General features: G+C 40.5%; 1 long non-coding RNA gene across 1 annotated transcript; it reads left to right on the top strand.

Moving 5' to 3' along the window:
• Positions 1-2,758: 2,758 nt before the first annotated feature.
• On the top strand, positions 2,759-6,091 carry LOC139142723 (uncharacterized). Its single transcript, XR_011554461.1, has 3 exons — positions 2,759-2,936; positions 4,934-5,008; positions 5,414-6,091. It is a non-coding gene; the product is annotated as an uncharacterized lncRNA (long non-coding RNA).
• The last annotated feature ends 136 nt before the right edge of the window (positions 6,092-6,227 follow it).

Raw genomic sequence — 6,227 nt, 5'->3', positions numbered from 1 at the left:
ATCCCATCTGAAAACACCACAGCTATGGACCCACAGCTATGTCACACCTTGACGATGTAGCCAGCGTATGTCGACGTACTGGACGTATGAAAAATAGCTGGCTTGCTGAACGATGTATTTTTCAATTTTGGGTATAGCGTAATATCATAACGTACTCATAGGTAAAAATACGTTTTGGGAACGCTAGACAATGGTCTAGACGCATTTCGACTTATGGGAACATACAAGTGTGTGAACTACCTACAACTTGCGGTGCGCGTGTGCGGGACGTATGAGCCATACACTGGCCATAGCATACGTCGAAAAGTTGTGTGCATGCACATAAGTTTTCGACGACCTCGCCGTACTATCTACGACGTATACCAGCGTGCTTCATCGTGCTCTTAACTTATACAAAACTTACTCATAACGTATTCGACGTACGCCAGGCGTATTCGCCAAATTTTTCACACGTTGGCATACGCTGGGTAAATCATCAAGGTGTGACAGGACCGTTAGCTTTATAAAGAACACATTTTTGAACGCACATAACGAAGAAAATTAACATATTTGCAGTTGCTCCTCTCAAACAACGACCAAGCCAATGTGTCGTACTTGCAGAAGAACAACCAATTCCTGCCGGCCCAGTAAATCCCATAAATCAATTCGAAAGAAATTGTATTCAACTATCAAAGCGTAAGCTTATTAATAACATGCATGTCCTTGTTAAATATGATCCAAGGTAGTTTTAACGTTAAAATATCATAAAAATCGATGAAGATGTGAACATGGAAATTAGAAGTATGCTTTGGTACAAAATGGGAGACTCGTGAGTAATATTTGGTATTGCCACTCCATTTAACCAGAACTTAGGGTCAGTTGAAAATTAAAGGAGAAGAAGCTGGTGCGTATTCTTTATAAATTACTGATGTTACGCAAACGATTGATTAGCTATCTGTGACAGCTTTGTTCATTCCATGCCCTGATTGAGGCGAGGCAATGGACTTCACCCTTTGCGCGCACAGTGAAACGAAGTTGTTGTGATCACCATGTACCATGTATACTTGTAAACAACCGTGAACTACTTCACGCGGGCTTCACCGTGTCAAATTACTTATTGTTTGAGAATATACAACCATGCCAGACAGATGAGCAAACCAAATCGGTTCTTGAAGGTGACTAGATGAGTACCAGTGGAAGATCAAGAATCCTGGCGTATCGTCTACTCTACATAACTGTGCTGTCTACTGTTCTCAGAGCATGAGTTGATAGTGTTTTGACTCCCCTTCATCCGTTTTCTAAAACTCCTCTGTGCCTACGCGCCTCATAGACGTGTGTACATGTGGCTGAGAAGAACGCACATGTACAGTGTCACGTAAAATAGTCCAGTGAATGAAAAAAAAGGAAAGTTTTTATCAGTTTCGTCTCTGGACAAAATGTTTACGTGGACACAACTGTCAAAGGTCCTGGGAGTACAAATCACTAATATGGCGTAAATATTCGATGTCAACAAGCACTAATGCGAGAACCAGGGATTGAAGACTATGGAAGACCGGTCACGACATGCGACATGCGAGTTTTTAAAACTGCGATCTGCGGTTAGGGTTAGGGGTTAGGGGTTAGGGTTAGGGTAGGGGTTAGGGACTGGTCAGTTTCTTCAGCCTGGGGGGGGCGGTGGATTCATGGGGGGGGTCACCCTGTTTTTGACTTTGGTGATAGGGGGGGTCACCATGTTTTTGAAATGCCCAATAGGGGGGTCAGTGTGTTTTTGAATTTTGACACAGGCTCATCATTGCCTAAAATGCTAGTGTCAGCCACAAATTTCATCATTCGTTGTATTTTTCGGCGCGCCCTTCGGGCGCGTGACTTTAATAATCAGTCATATTTTTCAGCTCGCCCCACTTTAACATATCAAGCATACATACATCAGAGATATCTGTACGTTCCATATTTTTCAGTGTGCTCTACAATCTCATTACTTTAATATATCAGACATTTTTCAGCATGCCCTTCAGGTGCATGACTTTAATATGCAAGGCATATATATCAGAGATATCAGGATGTTTCATATTTTTCGGCGCGCCCTTCGGGCGCCATACTTCAATAAATCAGAGATATCTTGATGTTTGCTAAGTGAAAGTGTACCGTTATGAAGTCTGCATTTCATATGAAAAGGATGACAAATTCCTGATACTTTTCTGTTCTCTCTATGAGAATTCAGTATGAGAAAGCAACATGCACAAATATTTCACAATATATATTTGATACAGTGACTTATTTTAGAGATAGAAAAATGACAAGCTAGTTAGGGTTAGGTCGCAGATCACAGTTTAAAGACGCAGGTCGTATGTCGCAGGTCGTGACTGGTCTTCCCTACATGTCGGAGTCCTAACGTGGCCGCTATTTCTCCCAGGGTGTAGGCCTATCCATTTTTTGCTCACGTGTGAACACGTGAGCATATGTCGCAGCGATGTCTGTCTGTCTGTGTGTCTGTCTGTCTGTTGGTCCATTTTCTCAAAAACGGCTGAACGTATTTCAGTCAAATTTGGTAGACATCTTCAGAATTCAAATGGCTAGAACTGAAAAGGTTTTGGTGGGCGTGGCTTGGATATTAATGAAGTTATGAAAGTTTTAATTTTTCTGTTACGCCGCGTATGACAAGTGAAAACAATCGACTGTTTGAGGGCGCTGTGAAATGTGCTTGTCCAGGTTGGCTACAGCTGGATACATTTTACCCACAAACCCTAGCGGCATAAAGCCAGTCTTACTGCAGTTACTGTACTTGTACAATTCGTCTCCCGCCATCGTCGCGTAAATCAAGTTATACCGCCGTATCATAACGAGCACATAGTTCTTCGCTTGTCTCCACAGCCTTTCTGTGCTGTGAGTACGCTTATCCGGCTTTTTGCTGTACAAATTCTGAAGCGTGATTTTGATGGACTGTCGGTGTGGTGTCGGTAAGTAATTCAAAGTAATTTGTGTGTGATGTGTTGATTCTATGTCGTGATTTGATGTATGCACCTTTGTTCGATACCACGATTTGACTTGGACGCTTTGAGTTTACGGTTGAGAAAGTGAATAGTACGGTACATGCATCAAAAGAATTGAGAAGGAGCGCGACTGTGACTCGATCGCGACTGGGAGCTGTAGTTCCGAACTTGACTTTTTCATGGCATAGATTTGTACGGTCGGCTCTTGCCCTGCGTACCTGCTGTGTGTTTCGGGCGTTCCCCGCCCCCCGCCACTATCATCTACATCATCACATCTTTCATCTAGTCTAATGAGGTCTTCCAAATCCTTTGTATTCATTTAGACCCATATTTTTTGAGCAACGGCTTTTGAGATTTTCTGGCGCACGTTTGTTGGCTCATTATAAAGTGAGTCTTGGGGTCGACTGTTCAGAGATGACAGCTGTAGTTGCTTCATTGTAAGAAGGCAGACAAGGCCCTCTGTCACAAACCTTAAAAAGTCTGTAGCATGATTGAAAGAATCCATTACTTTACGCTTCACTGTTCTGTGATTAAATGTTTTCTTGGCGTGCGCCAATGTCAGCTACGCTGGCTCCTCTGTAGAATTCATCCATTAGATGTGGTGGGGCCGTGTAACACCTGAAACACACAGCACGGTACGCAGAGCTAGCTAGGTCGGGTAGATTTCTGTGTACGCTGCACTGTCTCCAAAACCCACGTGGGTCCGGCCGACAGCGTATCCCTTAGCGTACACGAGAGGTCCTGCACGAAGAATAACAACTTGACTGGTGTCAATGTTATTACTATTTCATAAAAATAGTCCACGTAAAGATTGTTTTGTGACAATCGACGAGAGTCATAGGCTGGTTAGGCTAATTTTGTCGTGGCACCTAATTTTGTCGTGGCAAAGCCATAGATTAGGGTTAGGGATTTTAGATTGGGCAATAGTTTTCGTTCTCGTAGATGTCGCGGGGACATGGATATTCTAGGTACACTGGTAGCAATGATGAATAGTTACTATTATTGTTTGTGTATAGGGTCTGTTGTGGTGCTCCGAAAGGGTTTCAGGTAATATTTTCATGATATCGTCATAATAATATGTCTGATCATTTACATACTTTTTTAGTTTCCTATAATGTGGGACAAGCTACTGAATTTCGATGGTTGGTACTCAGTGGCAAAGACTTTGCTCGGAAAATGCGTTACCATCAAAAGCGAATAAGAATGTAAAATGCCCCAAAAATCTTCCAGACCCCCCCCCAGGATATCAAATGGTCCACCCCATAGTTGGGAAGGCTTGTATAATGAAAAAATGACATTTATTCATCATATTCATAACTTCCAGACAAATATTGCTTGCAAGATCCTGGTAGTAGGCCACCACTGTAATTGTTGATAGATCAATAAAGCCTGTCGGCTGGTAGGAACTGATCAATTAGTGTGTGTGTGTAGTGTGGAGATTTCCTGACTTTCCATCCTGTAAATTTTGACAATTTTCTAAAGTACAGCTTGTAAAAAATTACACAAGTTTAGTAATATGCAGATTAATTTTAGTGCCCTTTCTTATCCAGCTTTGAGTGTTGAATGAATCATTATGAGGACAAAATGGTAATGTGATGAAATGTCACAGGACAAAGTGATGATAAACCATGAATTCATTTATTATTCATGAAAAGTATACTCTATGAGTGAACTAATGAGGTTTAAATGGGTCCTAAAAGATAAACTTAATTTGATGAGATTTACATCCGTGTGTTGCCCTTATATTTCATTAAAACAAAATGACATGTCATACACACATCAAAAACATTAAGATAGCTATTTGAAGAGATTGTTGGACATGGAAGTTGTGTGAGAAATGTTAACAGAGCTTTCGATAATGTTGTATCACTGTTCTAGTAAATGATATGGCACTTCATGGAGTCAACAAAATTTATGACAGTGGTCATTTTAATCCTTGGTGTTATGTTTTTTTTCATTTGCAGAAGTGGTCTATTGATGATTACATCACCACAGGGCATTCATTAGGACATTCCAATTAAATCCACATATTTTTTTGTGTGAGTTCATTCACTTTTGCCATTCTTTGTTAGTCCATGCAGCTTTTCATTGTGTGTGCATTCAGGCATCTAGGTAGATATTTCAGACATGCCCAAACCGATTTCAATTTGTTCTTTGATACTATCAATGCCATCAGGCAGCCATTATGTTATATTTTGTGGCCATTCACAAAGATATGTCTGACATACCTGGACCAATGTCATGCAAACTTGCCTTTGTAGGAATGGTGTCGTGTCATCAATGATGAACTTGTTGGTCAATAATTTCCATGAAAAAATGGAATAAGTTCTTTACATGTTGTAAAACATCAAATTCATCTTTTTGCCAATTTTTTTCACTGGTACAAATATGTATATTAACAGGATGCAATGGATGTCTTACTTTATTTTTTGTTTCTTTAACAGATTATACCAGGAGGCCATATACGTGGTGACATTCACTCGCCCATAGGAGGCACAGCAATAACTTGCCCACAGGAGGCGCAATAATAACTTGCCCATAGGAAGGGCGCAATAATAACTTGCCCATAGGAGGCGCAATAATCATTTGCCCATAGGAGGCGCAAACAATAACTTGCCCAAAGGGGTACAACACAATCACTTGCCTATAAGAGGCACAGACTGCCCAGTTGAGGCACAGTTGCCCATAGACGGTACAGACTGCCTGTAGAGGCGCGTTCAAGATCACAAATTGATAGTCAACAAGCATTGGTTACAACATTGCTGATAGTACTTTGAGCAAACACTGTTGTGGTTAATTTTGCATTTAGATCACAACTGATTTGACATTGATAATATTCAGTATTAACTTGCAGAAGAAAAAAAATAAGGCAGTAAAGTTTTGTCTTTGTCTTCCTCAGTGTACATTGTGAAATTATACCGTGAATATTTAACAGCACACAAGTTAGTGCTCTATCATTTACTTCCTGATAGGAAACAAGAGTATTGTTTACAGGCAGATTATTTGCAATCAAATAGAATTACTTCAGCGTACTGAATATATAAGGAAGACTGACATTTCTCTACAATTTCTGAAAATTGGCATTCATTTACTTCATAATAAACAAGAACAGTCATACCACATTCTATCATTGTCTACTTATTACTGACAACCCTTTTAACTGCTTTTTTCTGTCTAGGTCCAGCTTCCCCAATAAAGTTGGACCTAAATTGTGTAGTGAAAGGGTTCAACGTCTAAACTGCACAATATTGACAAGCA

The sequence above is a fragment of the Ptychodera flava genome, chromosome 10, assembly GCF_041260155.1.
Source record: "Ptychodera flava strain L36383 chromosome 10, AS_Pfla_20210202, whole genome shotgun sequence".
NCBI lineage: Eukaryota > Metazoa > Hemichordata > Enteropneusta > Ptychoderidae > Ptychodera > Ptychodera flava.
The sequence above is the reverse complement of the archived record's forward strand: the minus strand, read 5'-3'. Positions and strand labels throughout refer to the sequence as shown.